The sequence below is a fragment of the Mesoplodon bidens genome, assembly GCF_964165515.1.
Source record: "Mesoplodon bidens genome assembly, contig: HAP1_SCAFFOLD_103, whole genome shotgun sequence".
Classification (NCBI taxonomy): domain Eukaryota; kingdom Metazoa; phylum Chordata; class Mammalia; order Artiodactyla; family Ziphiidae; genus Mesoplodon; species Mesoplodon bidens.
Genome location: NW_027672700.1, coordinates 636796 through 657880, shown reverse-complemented (window position 1 = coordinate 657880; position 21085 = coordinate 636796). Strand labels below are relative to the sequence as shown.

Sequence of the window (21085 nt, the reverse complement as noted above, 5' to 3'; positions counted from 1 at the left end):
TGGGGCAAATCAAACCAGTAAAATTTTAAACTCTTTCTCCATATTAAAGGGATTGAATAAATTGGCCACTTTGGTGCACCTGTGTCCTGCGAATTGTCCAACTGGAGATGGAGGTTTAGAAAGTGAGTTTCAGTCTTGTTTAAGTCTCTTCCCATCAGACTGGTCTCGTGATTTCCTACACACCATGTTACTTCCTGTCTACCTTTCCTTGGTGTTGTTCATGCCTGGATTGTCTCCTGTACCTGCTCAAACCTTGGTCCATTCTCATTTGTACCATGGAAGTTTGTCATGCCGGATACTGTCAGAACTAATTTTACTTAAGTTTGTGTTAAGGTGCAAAGCACACGTTTTGTATATTTTCTGTTTTTTGTGTTTGTGTATATTTTATGGTTTCGCTTCAAGAAATATTATGGGAAGGGAAATAGCAAGATGTAAAGAGCAAAAAAGTCATCATTCTCTTTCAATTGTTAGAACATCTATCTGAAATCATAATTATGATGCACTGTGGTATGTGTTAAAATAGGAAATACATGTAACGTCCCGTAGGAGCAGCAGACTCAGTGGTGTTGGTGAGGGTGTGTCATGGAAGTAATCACAAAGCAGGTGACTCTTGGTTGGGGTCCTGAAACATTAGTGTGCCTTCCCTGTGTCCAGTAGTGGTCTGGAGGGGTCAGGAAGCCTGCCTTTGACTTTGAGGGAACCAGAGGGTTTGAGGTCCTCTCTCTTCTATTGCTCTAGTACACTGCATAGCAGCAGTATACTGGGTTTATAGTTGACGTTTAAATCGCTGATTGATCATTAAGATTGGGATGTATCTGTGGAAATGAAAATAGGAAGAGTCGTATGCTTTTTATTTTATTTTTTTTCCTATATCTGAAAAGGTATGTAGTACTTTGCTGAGTGGTTGGCAATAAAGTTTGCAGTATTCAGTGTATTCAGTTTTAGTATCTAAATAGAATTAAACTGTTGCTGTAAACTGGAATAGCACTTTGTTACTGACAAGTTTTAGAATGCATCTGTTCGTCAATTACCTGTTTGGGAAGATTGTAGTTAATGATTTTGAGAATGTGGCTATAAACTTCCAACTGACTCAAGAAAAGCAAATAAGTCAAGATTGACAAATGTATAGGCTCTTCATCTTATTGTGTGTGTGGGTTTTTTTTTTCCTTTTAGTTATTTGTCAAGGTATAAAGAATTCTATCACACTTAAGACAAGTTAAGTAAACTTCACGGGGTGTATTCTGTCATGGCATGGAGCCGATCCCATGGCCTAGATCTTAAAGGTGATTTTATGTTTAAACTTTCATGAAAACATATGTGATTGAAACACATTAATATATTGATACAGAGGGCAGTTAATTTTTGTCTTTTTTTTGTGTGTGTGTGGTACTGTTGTGGCCTCTCCCATTGCGGAGCACAGGCTCTGGACGCACAGGCTCAGCGGCCATGGCTCACGGGCCTAGCCGCTCCGCGGCATGTGGGATCTTCCCGGACCGGGGCACGAACCCATGTCCCCTGCATTGGCAGGCGGACTCTCAACCACTGCGCCACCAGGGAAGCCCTAATTTTTGTCTTTTGATACATGTGAGCGCAGCTTTCATTTTGCTGAAAGAATGTGACCAGTTTTCAGTTTGGGATTCTACCATTTAGTAAAGATAGTCCACTTAATTTTAGAAATAGATTTAATATATAATACCTAATAATACTTCTATGAATGTTTTTTTACTGAAAACTTTTATTGTAATACTCTGAAGAAACTATGCCATTCTAGTCTTCAAGACTTAAATGAATCAAGTGTTTATTAGCTGTTGTAGTTTTTAAACTAATAAAAGTCACTACATCAGCAATTTGTAAATACAGTTTTTAAAATAATGCCTTAACAACTTTACAGTGGTTATAATGACTGTATTTAGGCCTAAAGTTAGTTAATAATTTGACATGAAGGCTTTTTAATAGTTTGATGGTGCAGATCAGGGATAGGTAAACTCTGGCTGGTGGGCCAGATCCAGCCCGTCGCCTGGCTTTGTAAAGGAAGTTTTTCTGGAACATAGTCGCACCTGTTGTTTACATGGTAGTTATGGCTCCTTTCACCCTACACCAGTGGGGCAGAGTAGTTGCAACAGTAACTGTACAGCCCACAAATCTGGAAATGTTTAAATTTAGATTTTAAAAATTGAAAAATTCTTTGAGCCTATACAGGGCAAGTGCATTGACCCCTGAGGTAGAAAACAGTCAGGAACTTGGGTGCGGAAGCCAAATGGCCTAGGTTCAAATCCCCTTTCTCCCATTTCATAGCTAGTGACCATGGGCAAATCACTTAACCTCTATGCCTCCTTATGAGGTTTAAATGCACTTATTTGTATAAATAGTGCCTGGCACATACTAAGCGCTGTGTAAGTGATTGCTGTTGTTTCTGCTTGGAGCTTTAATAAGTTATTGTTAATAGAAAAATGACACTAATGATTTTCCTTTTAGAGTAACAAAGGCACTTTGAGTCTTTTACTTTTTCAGGAATGTAATAAGACTTTTTTCATTGACAGTCAGTGTTCCCTGTTACCAAAATTTACTTTATGAATATAAAGAATTGAATGTCTTCAAGACAGTACTTTTGCTTAAATGTCAAACCATTATTTTCCCAAGGCACATCAAACTGGCTCTGCATAGTCCAGGCCTCTAAAGCTTGTGTGCACACCCTAGGTAGCATGTGAGATACATTTTGTAAATATAGTTTTTTAAATAATGCTTGAGACTTCCCTGGCGGTCCAGCAGTTAACACTATGTGCTCCCAATGTAGGGGGCTTGGGTTCGATCCCTGCTCAAGGAACTAGATCCCACGTTCCTGCCATAACTAAGAGCCCACATGCCACAACTAAAAGATCCGGCATGCTGCAACTAAAGACCGGCACAGCCAAACAAATAAATAAATAAATAAATCTTTATAAAAAATAAGTAAAATAAAATAATGCCTTAGGAGTTAGGAAAAGAAAATATTAGAACATTTTTACCTTTGTATTATTTTTAAAAATCTGTGTAGTTTATCATGTACATAAATTATAGGTATGGAACTTTGTGTATATAATTTGTTAATAAATAAGATGCATATTAAAAAGTTTTCTTATGGTTTGCCCAGTCAGGTGTTTGGAGGCCATTGGAGGACAGGATGATGAAATATAGGGCCTCAGCAAAGATAGAATTTAGAACCAATTCCCTGACTTAGAAGATAAGGAAAATAATTCATAGACTGTAATTGAGTTGTCCAACTTTGCATAAGTGTTCAGAAACAGGAAATGCAGTGGCTAGAATCTAATCACTGACCAAGCAGAATCTGGGTCACTGGACTCGTAAACCAGAAGTGACTGTTGAATTTCTCAGGTTGATGCTCCTGGCATATATGCTTGATCTGTGTGTGTGTGTAAATCTCTGACAGAATAAGCCATACTCAGGCACACCCTGTTTCCTTATTCAAGCATCTTAATTTCATCCCATTAAATCTTTGAAGTATCCGACTACCAGAAGGCATGAAGAAACCTGGGCTGAGAGTCCTCATTCCAGGAGACGTGATCTTGACTGCATGGCTGGTTTGAGGCGCATCACTCTGAACTGCAACCCGCTCATTGGTGACCTGGGTGCAAGTGCTTTGGCAGAATCTCTTAGTGAGGATTTATGGCTTAGAGGGAAATTCTAAAATTGAAAATATTGAATTTTTAATATGAAATATGCTTAGCTTTTGGCATGATACTATTGTGATAGGATTTTTTAAAGCCTCATTTTACTGATAGCTTTTATTTTGCTTTTCAACTTTCTCTAAGAGTTGCATATATCCTTTACAGAAAATACAGAGTAACAAGAGAACCTATAATTTTAATACCCAGATATAATCACTGTTCATTTTGGCGTATATACTTTCAGTCTTTTTTTTCCTACAAATATATATGTACACTTAGGGATTCCAAAAATAGAATTGTAGTATACTTGCTATTTCACATTCCTGCTTTTTTCACTTAATGATGTATTATGTAGTATTGCGTCGTATTGATGTCCCATAGTTTAATCAATTCTTTGCAGTTCTATTTAGACAGTTTGCTTTTCCCTGTCAGAAACAATGTGAATACGTTGTATATACATCTCTGTGTGCATCGGGATTACTTCTGTAGAATAAGGTACTACAAGTGGAATGACTAAGTGTGACCTATTTTTAAGACATTTGATACACATGGCCAAATTACCACCCAGAAAGGCTATGCCAATTTGTAGTCCACCCCAACAGTAGATGGGAAGCCTGCCTCTCACAAACACTGTCCTGTAGCACTTGTAAAAAAATGTAAAACTACAAAAATGAGTACCTGTCCATTTTCTATGCAAGTGGGATTACTCCATATTTTATAACTTTTTTCAATTAATTTAGTATGAGCATTTTAGCAAATCAGTAAATTTGTATCTCCTACATCATTTTTTCTGATTGTTCAGTATTCCATTATATGAATATGCCACAGTGCACATAGCTTATCCATTCTTGTATATAAGCTTTGTCCAGTTTTTCAGTTACAAATAGTACTCTGATATATATCCTTACCTATATCTCTGACTATTTCTTCTGGTTAAATTCTTAGAAAGAGAGTTTTTGGATCCAAAGGGTATAGACATTATTTAAAGGCTTTTCTTACAGAATCTTGGCTTCATCTGATAGGAGAATAACCACATTTTGTTTTATTTTGTATTCATCTGATTGACTGGTGAGGTTTACTGGCTGTTTGTATTACTTTGGCTATTTGGTTAATTATACCCTGTGTCCATTCTTCTGTAGTGAGAGTTTGTAAGGGTTGTATCATATCCTGTCAGATCCGTATGTCTGACTTGCTATTTCTATGTGTCATGGGGGTGTTGAAAGACTCCAGTTATTTTAATGTGATGGTCCACACAACACTTAAACAAAAGACTCATGATAGTTTCCTTTCATGTAATATTTTTTAATCCCTGCGCTTTAGTGATGATCCCTTTGGTTTAAATGAGTAGGTTGTTCAGCCCCAGAACTACTAGAATTCATGATCAGTTTTTCTGGTTTTTGTCTGACCTTTTACTGCGAGGGTTCTTGACCATCATACTTTCATGATAGGTTTTTAGTATGTATTCTCTATTCACACATTGTTGAAAGTTTTTATTATTTGTATCCTCTTAGACTTGTCTTTTTTCCTCTAAAACTAATAGTTATTACATTTCTTCTATTTTGTTTTCCCCTTTGAACTAGTTTCAAGTGTGATTTGGAGCTGAAGATCATGATCAAAAGAATGCAGTGCATTTCTGAGCTCCACCAGGTTTTGCTTGTGAGGTTTACATGCCCCTGCCGCCCTTGCTAATTATGAACTGAGATTCATTTTGTGATGCTTTTTGCTCATAGGTTATATACAGTTATTCTTCAGTTCTGTAATTGTAAAATATGTTGTCTGATCTATTGGTACTAAAGCCAGGGTTATCATTGCACATCCAAGAAGAGGTTTTTAAATTAGATTATGCATTATGTGTGTGCGTATATGTCTCTGTTTTTTTCCATACCCAAAATTACAAACCTGCCATGACTTGTCTTGTGCAGGACTCTTCCACACGTGAGAAAATGAGAGTTGTCTATATGTTAAATCTGTAGAGTTAGCAAGTGACCTTTTGTCTTTCATCGAAAGCACTTGACCTGCAGCAGTGCGGCCTCACCAGTGAAGGAGCAAAGGCTCTACTAAAGGCCCTTGAAACCAACAGAACTCTGCTCATTCTGGATATAAGAAAAAATCTGCTGGTTGGTATGTGGTCACTTTTTTTAAATTGATAAACACATAGCAAAACAAAAAGAATTTGTTCAGGTATTGACAGTTTTTTAAAACTTAATGTGTTTAACTTTCCTCATCATATCCAGTTGGCCCTTGAACAATGTGGGGTTAGGGGTGTCGACCCCTACGCAGTTGAAGATCTGGGTATAAGTTTATAGTCAGTGGTTCCACATCTGTGGATTCAACCAACCTTGGATCATGTAGGACGATAGTACCTATTTATTGAAAACTATGCGTGTGTCAGTGGACCCGTGAGGTTCAAACCCATGTTGTTCAAGCTTCAACTGTACTTTTCTAGTGTTGCACTTCCCTTATGTTTTTAGCAGCTACTGTACTAATTAAAGTGAATTATACTTGTCAATTTTTCTTATCTCTACTCTGAATAGAGGTGAACCTAGATACTAAGGCTGCTTCCACCAAGACCATTCTTTCTTTCATTTGCAACCTCTGAATTCTTGCCAGGAGTACTTTATTCATTTGTCAGATTCACAAGTAATTTTGTAATCATCTTCTGTGTGCCAGATACGGGTTTACGGACTAGCGATAAAGCAGTGAACCAGACAGACAAAAGTCTTGCCCTCACGGAGCTTACATTCTAGTGAAGGAGATCAGATAGAAATGAGTAAACAGATAAGTCATATAACTTTAGAGAGTAGGAAGTGCAAAAGTATCTTAATGTAAGGAGAGTGAGGGAGAGCAGGTAGGACTCCATTGGATAGGTTTGTTAGGGGACAGCTTCACTGGAGAAGTGGCATTTGAACGGAGACCTGAATGAAGAGAGGAGCAAGCCATGGAAGATGTGGAGTAAGCACATTCCAGGACAAGGAGGCAATGAGTATGTAGGCATGTAGGTGGGTGGAGTATTTAAGGAAAAGCAAGGAGGCCAATCTGGGCAGAGTACCGAGTGAAGAAGAGTGTGGTAGGACATGAGGTCAAGGAGCTAGCCAGGGGTCTGCTCTTGTAAAGTCTTGAAGGCCAGAGTAAAGATGTGGATTATTCTAAATGAGTAGAGGGGTTTGAACTGGAAAAAGGCATGATCCAAATCGTATCTGAATAAGGTGACCTGGTATAGAGAAGGGACTTGGGAGGATAAAGAAGAGGAACAGGGGTCTTCCCTGGTGGCGCAGTGGTTGAGAATCCGCCTGCCGATGCAGGGGACGCGGGTTCGTGCCCCGGTCCGGGAAGATCCCACATGCCGCGGAGCGACTGGGCCCGTGAGCCATGGCCTCTGAGCCTGCGCGTCCGGAGCCTGTGCTCCGCAACGGGAGAGGCCACAACAGTGAGAGGCCCGTGTACCGCAAAAAAAAAAAAAAAAAGAAAAAAGAAGAGGAACAGGGAGACCAGTTAGGAGACTATCACAGTGCTCCAAATAAGAGATGTTTATGGCCTAGGTTAGGTTGGAAGTTTGCAGCAAGTGAAAAGTGGTTGAATTCAGGTTGTGTTTTGAGGGTGTAGCTATCAAGACCTGCAGATAGATGTGAGGTATGAAGGAAATAGTAACACGGAGACAAGTCGTTGATGATTATGTGTGCAACTGGGTAGTATCCCTTAGAAGAAGGGGGCTGATGGGAGGAGCAGCTTTTGAGGGAATATCAGGACTTGGTTTGTTATCTTAGATGCCCTGGTTTGATATCTTAGATGCTCTTTAGGTATCTAAGCGTCTGGATGGTGCTCAGACTGTACTTTGTATCCAAAGGTATCCAAAGCCACTTTAGATGCAAAATGTTTCAAGTTGACCTTTGCTGCTGCCAAAATAGTAGCCACTGTGGGCAGTCTGCAAGATGGCATCTTAGGTTTCTGAGGAAGAAATTAGAATACACAAAGGGGGAAATAAGTGTATAATTATATAATGTAGATTTCATATTTAAATGTCTGGGAAAAGCAATAATTAGTTGGCTTTTGGTTTTAAATGGAAATAGCCACTCATTGGAAAATAATTACTCTAATTTCAATTCATTTTACTTTAGGTCATTCTGTGATGAAAACAGTTACCAAACAAGTTCTCCAGATGGAAGGAATGCCAAGTCAGAGGTATATAACATGTTTCAGTTCTCTCGGAAGAATTTCTCTTTAATGGCTTGGTTTTCTTTCTTTCTTTTTTTTTTTTTTTTTTTTTTTTTTTGCGGTACGCGGGCCTCTCACTGTTGTGGCCTCTCCCGTTGCGGAGCACAGGCTCCGGACGCACAGGCCCAGCGGCCATGGCCCACGGGCCCAGCCGCTCTGCGGCATATGGGATCCTCCCAGACCGGGGCACGAACCCGCATCCCCTGCATCGGCAGGCGGACTCTCAACCACTGCGCCACCAGGGAGGCCCTTCTTTCTTTCTTAAAAGAAAATTATCAAGGTACTTTCTGCCATCTTAAAACTAAGATTTGAGTCAAATCAAATGGCTTTTCTGTTTTTGAAAATGTTGTGTGATGCTTTAATTTAGGTTCCCAGATATGCAGATTGAAAACCTTTTAACTTTTTATTTTCTGTAACATATTATCGTTAGTCACAAATAGTCTTTTTTTTTTGGTGATAAGAATGAATAGCAGGAGCAGCATTTGTGAAACCAAATCTAATGAAACTGACTCTTTTTTGTGAGTAAATTTGAATATTGAAACAGCAAAACAATAAGGTTTAATAAAAAGCAAAATAAATTTTTTATGTTTATGATCTGCCAATTTCCCAGAAAGGGTTTTGTGGTGACTTTAGTTATATACCAGATACATTAAAATCACCAGTGGACAACACATCTTTTATTCAGGTGCCCTCTGAAAGTTTTAAAACTTTGTTGACTTCATATCACTGAACGGTCCACTTTAAAATGGTTAAAATTATAAATTTTCTGTTTTGTGTCGTTTACCACAAATTTAAAAAAATGTGTTGTTTGAAGATTTTTGGGTTTTATTTATTTTTTTTTTAATTTTCTCTTCCTGCTGTCTATACACATAATTCCACATAGCTTCAATATAATTTGCCATTCTTTTCATACTAAATTTAAATTCTGTGATTCATAGTTATACTTTCTAACATTGCATTCACAAGGTTTCATTGAGTTGGTCAAGTTTTGAAATTGGTGAAAAATTGGAAATAACCTCAAACTATTGTAAACATCTTCATAAATACAGCTTTTTTTTTCTAATTAAAGTTGTATGTTTTTGATTCTCTATTCATCAACTTGCTTGGACAATAGTGTATTAAATAAGTTGTTAAGAGTGTTTATGAAGTCAAAAAAAGCTTATGATCGTCTGCCCATTGTTATTTCAAGAGAGTGATATTTTAATAATCAAATAGTACATTCAAAGAAGTTAAGATTTGTGATATCACACTAATATTATTATTAAAAATTTATATCATATGTAAAGCATTCTTAAAATAGCTACATTGACTTTTGCTATGATATTAGAAATGGATAGATATATAAATAAAACATGTATATGTAAAACATATTAGGAATTCTGTAAAATTAGTACAGAATAATAGGGCATCATGGAATGAGAACAGTTAAACATTTTTTTTTAGTTAGCATGATTAAACAAAGTGGAAATGTAACTGAAGTATACAAGCTCATTGAGCTCTTTTAAGAGTAATTTTATTTCCTGGGCTTTTTTTTGTATTTGCCTCAGTTATTTGGAGACATAGAGGTAAGCCAAATCAGTATCTGGGTATATACCTAGATCCAGGTGAGTATAGGGGTGAAATAATGGTGTGAATTGTGTCACATTTATATTGTACTTATGTATGCCTAATAAAAGATGGGAACTTTTATTAGAAATTTTTTAATCTCCTAACAAGAAAAGTGTAATTTAAAAAAATTTTAATACATATGTGTGTGTGTGTGTGTGTGTGTGTGTGTGTGTGTGTGTGTGTGTGTGTGTGTGTGTGTGTGTGTGTGTGTGTGTGTGTGTGTGTGTGTGTGTGTGTGTGTGTGTGTGTGTGTGTGTGTGTGTGTGTGTGTGTGTGTGGTATGCGGGCCTCTCACTGTTGTGGCCTCTCCCGTTGCGGAGCACAGGCTCCGGACGTGCAGGCTCAGCGGCCATGGCTCACGGGCCCAGTTGCTCCACGGCATGTGGGATCTTCCCGGACCGGGGCACGAACCTGTGTCCCCTGCATAGGCAGGTGGACTCTCAACCACTGCGCCACCACGGAAGCCCTCCTATATATTTTTAAGAGGCATGTAAATCACACAGGATCGTGTGGTGATTATCAATAAGCTACACTCTATGAAATATTTGTCCTGTATTACCGCATACACTCCATTTTACCCTGCATCCTAATGCTGCTAAAATATAGTAGAAAGCAGCAGCATAGGACAGGGAGATCAGCTTGGTGCTTTGCGATGACCTAGAGGGGTGGGATAGGGAGGGTGGGAGGGAGGCTCAAGAGGGTGGGATATGGGGAAATGGGTATGCATATGGCTGATTCGCTTTGTTGTGTAACAGAAACTAACACAGAATTGTGAAGCAATTATACTCCAATCAAGATCTATTAAAATAAATAAATAAAATAACATAAAATACAGTAGCTTTGAAGGATAAATATAACCATTTTAACCTATGATGTTTGTTTTCAGTAAATTCAAATTAAATATTTAAATGTGAATTTTAATATATGGCTTGTTCTAAGTAAAATATTAACACGTAGGTCTAGTTTTTGCATCCAAATGTTTCCTATAAAGATACTTGCCTCTTTACTACTGAAATATAGGGTAAGTCTCCACATTTCACTCTTTCATCCAGTGGGTTTCATTTGTTTTTTTGTGTGTTTTCTATATGAAATCAAAGGAGCAGTGAAGGTTGACAGGCTTATAGGAGGGTAAAATTGACTCACCTACCCCCCAGCAACTTGCAGCCTTATAACTTGTATTGTTTTTACATAGAAAAATTCATCTTAAATTTAACTTTTGGTCTACTTCTGAAGATTCTGTTTGGCAGAAGTCATGGGTGTATCTGTGTTTCTGTGTCCTTGAGATTCAGAAATGCCAAAGGTGTTCTAAGATTCAGGAAACTTGAGTGTTTCTGCATGATACATAAAATGTATCATACTTTGGGATTTTTTTTAAACTTTATTTTTGCATTTCTGCACATCTCAATACTTTTGTTTTAGTTAAAATAACTTGTTACTGTAGAGAACTTATATTTTTTTAAAATGCTGGCTTTTGTAAAACCTTTGTACAAAACCGATCCTCTTTTTAATGGGCTTGGCATCATTGTCAAGTGCCTTTTTGATTCCTTTCGACGTGTGCACGTGTGACAGTTGCTCTGTAGACCTTTGGTGCATCTTGATTCCTTGTTTTCATGCTTTGTCAAACGTAGTCTTGGCCGCAAAGAAGCCTGTAAGTAATGGAAGGAAACACTCTGCTGGTCAAGAATGTTACCCTCCTGAAGCGCTACCACCTGGAGTGTCTGGTTTCCGGCCATTGTGTCCTGCAGAAAGTGCAAAAAGCAACAGGTAACCTGTTTGCATTCCCTGTCTTTTTCAGTCATTTAGAGTTCTTTATTTTGGAACTTGTATTATGTGGGTGGTCTCTGGTGCTTTGTGTAGGGAAAAAAGGTAACTCACACATGGCTTCTGCCTAATGAGCCTTCTAAGGAAGAAAAATTAAAAGTAATTGGGAGTTTCAAGTTGTTTCTCAAGTGTCACAACAGAGGTAACTCCGTGGGAGTCTTGAGGAGACTAAAATGATCACCAATTGTGCATGTGAGAAAAGTTTCATTAAAGGCAGATGTAGTTGAGCGAAGCCCTACAGCACAGAAGTAGGAATTTGGATACGTACGAATGGGAAAAAAGACATTTTAGGCATGGGAAATAGTTTAATGCAGAATGGATGAAAAATATGCATTAGACCTCTTCTAAATCAACTGGCTTATTAACTCAGTAAATCAGATTTAGTGAGTCAAACTAGCATTACCTGATTTCTTATCCAGGGGATAGCTGTTCATAGTAATATTTGTCACAGAACAGTAAATAAAATGGTTGAATTATAGCTTTAGGCTTGCTAAGTGAAATAGATGGCTCTAGATGATCTTCAGGTGACTTACTTGGTAGTAATCAGGAAATTGGGGATTAACAATTGCTTAAGAAAACAAAGAGAATTGATTTTAAATAGTACTTGAAGTAGTTACTGTGTAAAATATCTGTTCAGTTGCTCATGTTAAATGGATGTTTCTAATCCCCACTGGACAACTGACTACTTTTTTGCAAATGGTAATGTGAATTGCTGTTGCATAAACTATAGTGTTGAATCCCCAGTGTTTGCACTTGAGTTTCACAGCTCTGTGGTTTCCTGTCTTCTTCCTGAGACACTTAATTGCAGGTCCATCCTGGTCACACAGGGTGGTAAATTAGAGAACGATTAATATCACCATTTAAAGAAGAGAGGCTGAAATCTCAACCGTCCTGAACATAGGAGCTGAAGGGGCCTCTCAGCAGTTCAGAGAGTTATTAGCAAGCCAGTAGGCTGAATTCTGTTGTGTTTTCTCCGTAGCAGAGCCCTCCAGGTCCTTGTTTTGAGCTTATTTATTTTTATACACAATTCTGTATGGATACTGTTCATACTACTAAATAGTTGTATTAACTGGGTTTAACTGGTGATGTATTTACATGAAGATCTAACTTCGTTTTGTTGCTATCTTTTTAGGGGCTTTCCATTCATCAAAGCTCGTGATGTATGTAATCAGTTGGTGGTGTGTAGCTATCATATTTATGATATATAGGGCTTGAATTCGGAAAGGTGGATGGTCATTCTTGCTTTTTAAACTGACAGAGCCTTACAAGAAGCATTTCCCTCTCTGAAATAAATCCATGTAAAACATGTTTGGTCGCTCTCCCAATGCAACTGTGTAGTTGTGTGGATTTGGCACACAACGGGCAGCCTTGTGGTGATGTCTGTAAACAAGGAATCCTGTTTTCCAGTCTGCAAATCAGCTGTTACCCAGTGAGACGAACTTGACTGCCATTTCTGACCCCTCACATGGAGCTGTCATACTCAAGAATGTTCACATGTTTTCAAGAAACGTTGTTTGCGGGCTATATGTACAAATTCCTGATCTGAAAGCCAATATACAGCAACATCTCCCAAACCTCTGCTCTCTCACCAAGGCCGCACAAATTCTCTCGCATATGGCCTCATGGCAAGCTAATACTATCAGTATCAGATTCTCCTTCCCAGTGGTCTTGGGAGACTGCATAGTTGCTCTGTGAAAGGCACCACTGCTGAGGTTGAGAGAAGAGCATTTTGGGTGTCAGTCCTGGCCTTGCATTCCCACAGAGAGGGGTGTGCACCTCGTTCTCCTGTTAGGGTTTTCCTATGCTGCAGGGTTTGCTGCTTGTTGTCAAAATGATGTCCTAGTGACTTGTCTTCTGCGTGGTTATATAATCCCAGCACAGTTCTTTATGATCTGTAGACTTTTATGGGGTTGTGGCCAGGTCAGTTTTTAAATGTTTGGAAATGTCCTATTGAACAACATTGCAGTGGCAGTGAAGCTTGCTGGGAGAATTGTTGCCCTAGTTTTGGCTTAAGGGTGGTGAGAAGATGAAATTTTTGATGGGTCAGTTTTAGTTGTGTATGTGTATGTGATTTATTTTTTTAAATTCTAATGTCTATTATTCACAGCTTAGATATGTTGACTTCCTGATTATTCATCAGTCCCTTTACTGATGTATTTTCCTCTGAAAAACTACATTTTCTTCCAGACTGTTTTTGTCTGATGGTGAAGAATAAATTTTTCATTTGCAGTATAAAGTTGATCTGAGAAAAAATGTTTACCTTGGATCTTCACTTGGCTTCTGTGAAAGAAACTTAGTAAAATAATATGGGCAATTCCCATTACTAATCCTAACCACGTACAACAGAGGTCTGTACAGTAACATAGCAAAAATAAGTTCCTGTACTTTTACTTAGTCATTGCCTGTTTTACACTAAAGAGCAGTGAGAGACATTTATAAAGAATGATACCTCAGATCACTTTTGTTAAATGTCCTCTAATATTTGGATATTTGGTATCTGGCTTGTGTTGTCTTTTATACAATCTTGTCTTCTTTCTTTGCACTTTAGTGTAACAACTCTGTGGTTTCCTATCTTCTTCTTGTGACACTCAGGTCCATCAGAATTTCCTGTGACGGTGACAGTAGAGAGTCCTTCCTCCTCAGAAATCGAAGAGGTCGACGACTCCTCAGAACGTGTTCAGGAAGAGCCAGAGAAAATCCGTTTGAAACAAGAAGCATTGCAGGTACAAAGTTATCACTTTAAAGCTATAGTGAAGATTATTTTTCAAACGGAAGGCTGATTGCAACACAGCACAGCTTGTGTGAGGGTTCTGTTTTCTCCTCCCACCTGCATTGTATCCCCTTGAATGGTTCCTTAAGCTTAGACCAAGGTGAATGGCGGACATTTGAACTCTAAGAAACTAAAATCAAAACATGTCGTTAGTAATATATTTTCCTTTCCTTAGAACCTTAGTATATTAGATTTAGGGAGAAGCTTAGTGATCATAAGATAAGGAAATTGAGTTCTGAATGAATACAGTCAGCTGATTCAGTGCTCTTGTTTTACAGATGAGAAAATGGACAGTTCTAGTTGAACTCTCTTTTTATAAGAGGAAAATATGGCCTCATTTTAAATAAAAGTAAAGTTGAAAAAAGTTTTGATGTTGATATTCTCCTTTCCTAAAATCAAAAATATCAAGAAGCTACATTCTATTACCAAATAAACCTGACCTCTAATGTCATTCCATACTTTTGTTTGTATGGGCAGAAAAGAAAAATTGATTTTTATAAGAAATTTTTGCAGCTCAAAATTAATATATTTATTTTATTTCAACTTTAATGCAGAGCTGAACATTTCTAGTAAATAAAGGAACACCATTTGTGGGGGACCTTGTCTTTGTGCTACAAAGTCCATGTTTAATTTTTAAAAATTATTTAATATGACTTTCTCTTCATATGAAACATGACACTTGACAGGTTTCAGAACTGATTATCCCATTATTGTAGGACTATGGGAATTACTCTTTGATTTTCAAAAGAGAAAGTTAGATTTTTATTTTTTAATTAAAATTAATGATAATATAGAGAACTTTTAAGAAAAGAACTTAGAAAATTATGAAATGTTAGAGTAGGAGAAATCTATAGTTCAAGTGGAGTTACTCCCTTTCGTTTTATAAATGAGCACCTACAATTTGTAGAACGTAAGTGGTTTATTAGTAAATGGCAGAGTATGACATGACCCTAGAGCATCTAACCCGCATTCCTTGTTATTTTAGATGTGGTGTATTCATTTCCTTCACAAATAGACCACGAGATTGTATTTGTAAAAGCAGTAAAAGACACTGGGGAAGTCCAAGAAGTTTAAACACTGGGACCACAGAATAGCAGATTCAGAATACACTGAGAACCCTTTTAGCTCTTCTCTGTTTTGACAAGACACTACAATGATGGTATCAAAGTGTTTAAGTATATATGCCCACAACAATCAAGAGATTTCAACATAGTTTTGAAAGACAGAAGACAGGTGGAAGAGTGTGAAACTGAAGCAGTAAAACAGAGGAAAAGCATCACCTAGAATATGCACAGGGACCACGTGCAACTGAGGAGGATTCTGACCCCACCTGAAAAAGTAGCCCCATGCTCAGGTGCGCATGTAGGAGAGAGGGTGGAGTTAGTTAAAAGTGTGACCAATAGGGGAGCTCATTGAAGGGATGTGTTTGGAGGAGTGGACTCCCAGCCCCGCCCTCACCCTCCTGAAATGAGATGATTTCATTTTGAAAACAGTGAAACTGGTGAGAACTGGGGCAGCTACTGTGAGTTTTTACACCCTCGAAAATTGTGTTTGGGGGAGATCCTGTTACAGTTACTCCCCGCTTCTTCCTGCATAAGAAGCCAATCAATCGTTGACTTCAGGGAGCTTTCTGCGCTCATTCTTAAATAGAAAATAACTGTCATTTGCCTGTTAGTTGAGTAAAGCTTACAATATGAGAGAGGGGGAAAGAGTGCAAACATATCCTAGTAGGACCAGGGACAATTTAGGGAACAGAATAATTTAAGAAAAAACCCTAATTAGCATCCTGAGAGAGGTTTAAAAAGAGCTAGCAACTATAAAATAAGACTAGGGTATTAATGAAAAGGAGAATGGTCAGAAAGCAAGAGGGGTCTCCTGGAAATGCAAATATGGTTGCTGAAATAAATTCAGTAGGAATTTAAAAAATTTCTCAGTATATAAAAAAGAAAGACACAATGGAAAATGTGATAGAAATATGTTAGAGAGGCTGCATCTGGGAGATCCCACATGTTACTATTAGAAAGTCCAGACCCAGAAAAACAATGGAGGGAAACTGTCAAAGGGCAACAAAATTCCCCACAGCTGAAAGTAGACATCAGGCCTCAGATTGAAAATAGTTATGCAAGATGAGCAAGAATAGACTCATACCTAGGCACCCTTCATTGTGAAACTTTCAAATACCGAAAAACTAAATTAAAATAGAATAAAATACTGAGAGGATACATCCATTCCAGAGAGAAAAATACTGGTCACCTAAAAAAAAAGGTTAAAATCTGACTTTATCATACTTGTCATGAGCACCGTGGATCCTGGAAGGCATTAGAAAGATACCTCCAAAGTTTTTCAGGCACATAATTTTCACCCTAGGGGTTTGTATCCAGCCGAACTATCAGTCATACGTGGAGGCTGAAGAAGATATTTTGTACAGAAAGAAATTTGAAAAATTGACCTCCTGTGCTACACCTTAAGCTATTTATAGACATAATCCAGCAAAATGAGGCAATAAACCAAGAAGGAAGGTAATAGGGGATTCAGTGCAGATTGCAGCTAGTCTAGAGTGGAGAGGCTTCTATTGATTGTGTGATTGAGAGCTTAGAAACACCTTGAGGCATATTGTACTTACTAGGTGTTAGGCACTGTTGGAAGGGAGGAGGGAGAGGAAGAGGAGAAGGAACTTGAACTCCAGAGGAGAAAAGGCTATACGGACATAAAGCTGAAGCACACTGAACTATGGTTGATTTTTAACCTACTATTGGTGAGGAAGGGAAGAATCCACTTTAACTTGACACTATAGATGTCCCCCTTTTCAGTGACACACAGGGGTAATAACCACCTATCTAATTGGTTGTCCAAACCAGAACTTGTCCAAACTCCTTACACTTCAACAGTGTAAGGAGGCACTCTAATGCTGTAACATCAGGACAACAGGTATAAACTGGAACAGCCCAAGGTGGCTTGGGGTATGTGGTCACCCTGCACAAGGGCAGTGACACTGGCACAGTATGGAACGAGGTATAGTCTATACACAGAGACACAGTACATCTGCAGTGGGCAATATTAATTTCATTGTAATAATGGCAATACTGTCTTGGTTTGCAGCTTTTATTGTCAACTTGCATGTAATCACAAATAACTAAAGTAAACTATACTTAGTATGTATGAGTATTAACTTGGTATGTACTGAAATGTATTGTGTACTAGTATGTACTTAGTATATATTAGGCTCTAAGTGTTTTTGCATATATTAACTCATTTAATTCTCTGAATAGCCTTATGAGGTTGGTGCTAATATCATTCCCACTTTTGAGAGCAGGAAGCTAAGTCAGGGAAGGAACTTGCCCAGGCTGTACCTAATTTAAGGTTGGATCGAGGCTTTGAGTTTAGGCTCTCTGCCTGTTCTCTTAAACCTTACTCCGTACTGACTCTCAAGTAACAGAAGACTTAACTGCACATAGAACAGAATATAAATTTCAACTTTGACAACGTAACAGCTAGGTTTGGAAGGTAGACAGGAGGTAGAAAAAAGGGAAGATGGTATGAATGTCCTCATTTTACAAAGCGTGACGTTGAGAGAGTTTCTAGTTGATCAACAATGTAGGTTTTTAAGTATATCACTACAAGTCAAAGAGATCATGAGCAGTGGAATACCTCATGACATAACTTTACTGAGCAGTGTGGACATAAGTTAGAAAGTGAACAGATAATGCCTCCAATTTAGTGAGAAAATAGTCATGGAAGAGTATTACTTGGAAATGGAGAAGAATTCAAAATAACAATAGTTGGACCTCCCTGATGGCGCAGTGGTTAAGAAACTGCCTCCCAAGGCAAGGGACACGGGTTCGAGCCCTGGTCCGGGAAGATCCCACATGCCACGGAGCAGCGAAGCCCATGCACCACAACTACGGAGCCTGTGCTCTAGAGCCCGTGAGCCACAACTACTGAGCCCATGTGCCACAACTACTGAAGCCTGCGCGCCTAGATCCTGTGCTTCATAACAAGAGAAGCCACCGCAATGAAGAGTAGCCCCCGCTCGCCGCAACTAGAGAAAACCTGCACGCAGCAACGAAGACCCAATACAGCCAAAAGTAAATAATAATAATAAAATAATAAAAAATAACAATATTTGACGTAAACCTCGTAAAAAAGGAAATCCATACAGCCAGTAAACACAGAAAAATGTACGACTTCATGAAGTAATAAGTGAAAAGTGAGTCAAAACCAAGGAAACTACATGTCAATCAGATTGACAAATACATAAATAAAAAGTCTGGTAGTATCAGGTATTGTAGACCTGAAGTACTATGGGAATCTTCTACCCTGTTTATACTGGAGTATAAATCGACACAACTACTTTGGAAAGCATTTAGCCCTCTCCGTCAACTGAAGGTATATAAAGGAGGCACTCTAATGCTGTAACATTAGACAACAGGACAACAGGTATAAACTGGAACACCCCAAGGCGCCTTGGGGTATGTGGTCACCCTGCACAAGGGCAGTGACACTGGCACAGTATGGAACGAGGTGTAGTCAGCAGCCCTCACCCCTGCCCTATGTAAATGCACCAGAATAATGGGTACAGCAGGATTCCTGTCCATGACTTGCATTAGCACAAACTGAAAACAAACCAAATGTCCATTAAGAGTCAAAAATTAAATAAATGATGTGTATTTGTACAGTGGGAAAACTATCCAGCAATAAAATTGAATGAACTAGAGCTACAGGCAGCAATGTGGATGAATTTTTTAAACCAATGTTGAGAGAAAGAAATAAGATAGAAAAGACTTCATATACTATGATCCTGTACATAAAGTTAGATGTTGACACAACTAAACTCTTTTGTTAGGGATGCATGCAGGTTAAAGGAAATGACTGTCAAGAAGTGAGGTTGGTGTTTAACCGGGAAGAGGGAAGGAGCTTGTGATGAGAAAAGGATATGGGGGGTTTTTGCGATGCTGACAAGTATCAATACTTTCAGCTTCGAGTAGTGCTTATGTAAGTATTCTCTTTTTATTTGTCACATTGACAGTTTTGTTCTGTGCACTTCTCAGTACACATATCGTATTTTACAATTAAAAACTGCGTAAAGAATCGGTCGCTTCTTGAGTGCTGGATGTGGGAGTGGGATGAGACCGTTTCATTTGAAGCCCTTCACTACTGTTTGCATTCGCATGTTCATTCATTCAGCATTAATTGCACATATTCTATGTACCAAGCACTCTTCTAATTTTATATGTGTTTTAACTCATGTAATTCTCACAAGAGCTCTGTAATATGGGAGCTTATCTCCATTTTATAGATGAGGAAGTTGAGGCCTAGAGTTATACAACTTGTCCAAGGTTATGTAGCTAATGGGTAGTGCCAGGCCCATTTGCCTCAGAGAATCTGAATATTTACAATATAATCTAAAAGAGAAATTTAATGACTAATTATAAGCAAAAAAATTGCACATTAAAGATGACAAGTTTTCATCTATCCAGTTAGAGAAAAACACACAGTCTGTCTTTCACACACGTACATCTTATATGTATGTGTGTGGCAGGGATTCTCCTTATTAAGCAATTATTTATTGACCGTCTACGTTGTGCTAGGCACAGGTGCTGGGGATAAACCTTAATAAAATACACCCCCTATCTTCAAATAACTTGCACTCTAAGTGAGGAAGTAAGCCAACAGTTACAGTAGAGGTTATATACCAAGTGATACATCGCTGATGGCAGTGTAAAATCTCAGAAATCTTTTGGAAAGAAGTCTGGAGATAGGTACCTCAGAGCCTTAAAAATGTTCATTTGCTTTGATCTCAAACTCATTTTTATGGATTTATTGTAAGAATGTTATTCTCAATATGGAAAAAAGCCTTCATGCATAAAAACGGTTATTTTGTCTGATAATACTGAAAAGCTGGAAAGAATTTAAATCTGTAAAATGGTTAACCAGTAAACCCACTCAGTGGAATATTTTGTAGCCCACACAAAAAAATCAAGGTTATGAATCCCCTGATTATAGGAGAAATGATTGATTTCAATGTTAAATGGAGAAAAGTTGAACATAAAATTTGATATCCAATATGATGGGAGCTTTGTCCCAGAAAAATCACCCTAGCCAGTGTACAGAAGGGTGGAATGGAGAGCAGATGGCAGGAAGGAAAATTATTCCAAAGCCTTATCATTAGTCTTACTTAAGTAATAGAATATCAAGCAATTTTACTTTCTAACTTTTTTGGTTCCATATGTCCATGTAAGGGACATGAATTCTGAATACTTTGTAGGAGGAGGGTACACTTTTTCACAAAAATTGAACACTGTGTTCTAATTCCCTCCATTAGAGGGAGAAACTGTTGCATGTAATTGCACTTTGATGTGCTATTTAGAACCAGTCAGGAATTTTAGTCTACCTTCCTCTGACCGTGCTGAGGGTTTTTTGTTTGTTTGTTTATTTGTTTAGAATTTCTTTGAAATCAGTTTTAGAAGATTAATTAAACCATTATATTAAAAGTAGAGGAATTTTGCAATTTTTTTCCCTTTTTCCCCATTGAAAACTTGACTGGCTTTGGTAATGAAACATTAAAGAATTTGAAGTTCTTAGACTCTCAATTTTTTAAACATGTTCTGAATATAAAAATATATGTTCATTGAGCAAATGTTTGAAAACAATGAACAACTTCTTGAAGGAAATAAAAGCCACCTCTGCATGTACACACACCTAATCTGCTCTTTTGTCTTAAAAAAGTATCCGAAATATTTTGCCATGTCACTAACTACTCTTCTACATCAGAGAATTTGATTAAGCTTATGCATCATCTCCCAGGAAAAACGCACAGATATATTTTGAATGTAGCACTCCTGAAGCCCATTCATGAACTCTGGTTGAGACCTCTTGTCATTCTTAGTGGCTTCATAGCGCATTCCTACAGACGATGAGCTGTTTTTATTTAAACCAGTCCCAATTCGGAGGCTCTTAGCTTTCTTCTAGGGTTTGGTTATCAACAATCTTATGACATCATGTTGGTAGA

General features: G+C 38.0%; 1 long non-coding RNA gene across 1 annotated transcript in view; it reads right to left on the bottom strand.

Annotated features, from left to right (window-relative positions):
- The window catches only part of LOC308609801, a 189045-nt gene that overhangs the window by 47956 nt on the left and 120004 nt on the right, over positions 1-21085 (bottom strand). The gene's annotated exons all lie outside the window — the stretch shown is intronic.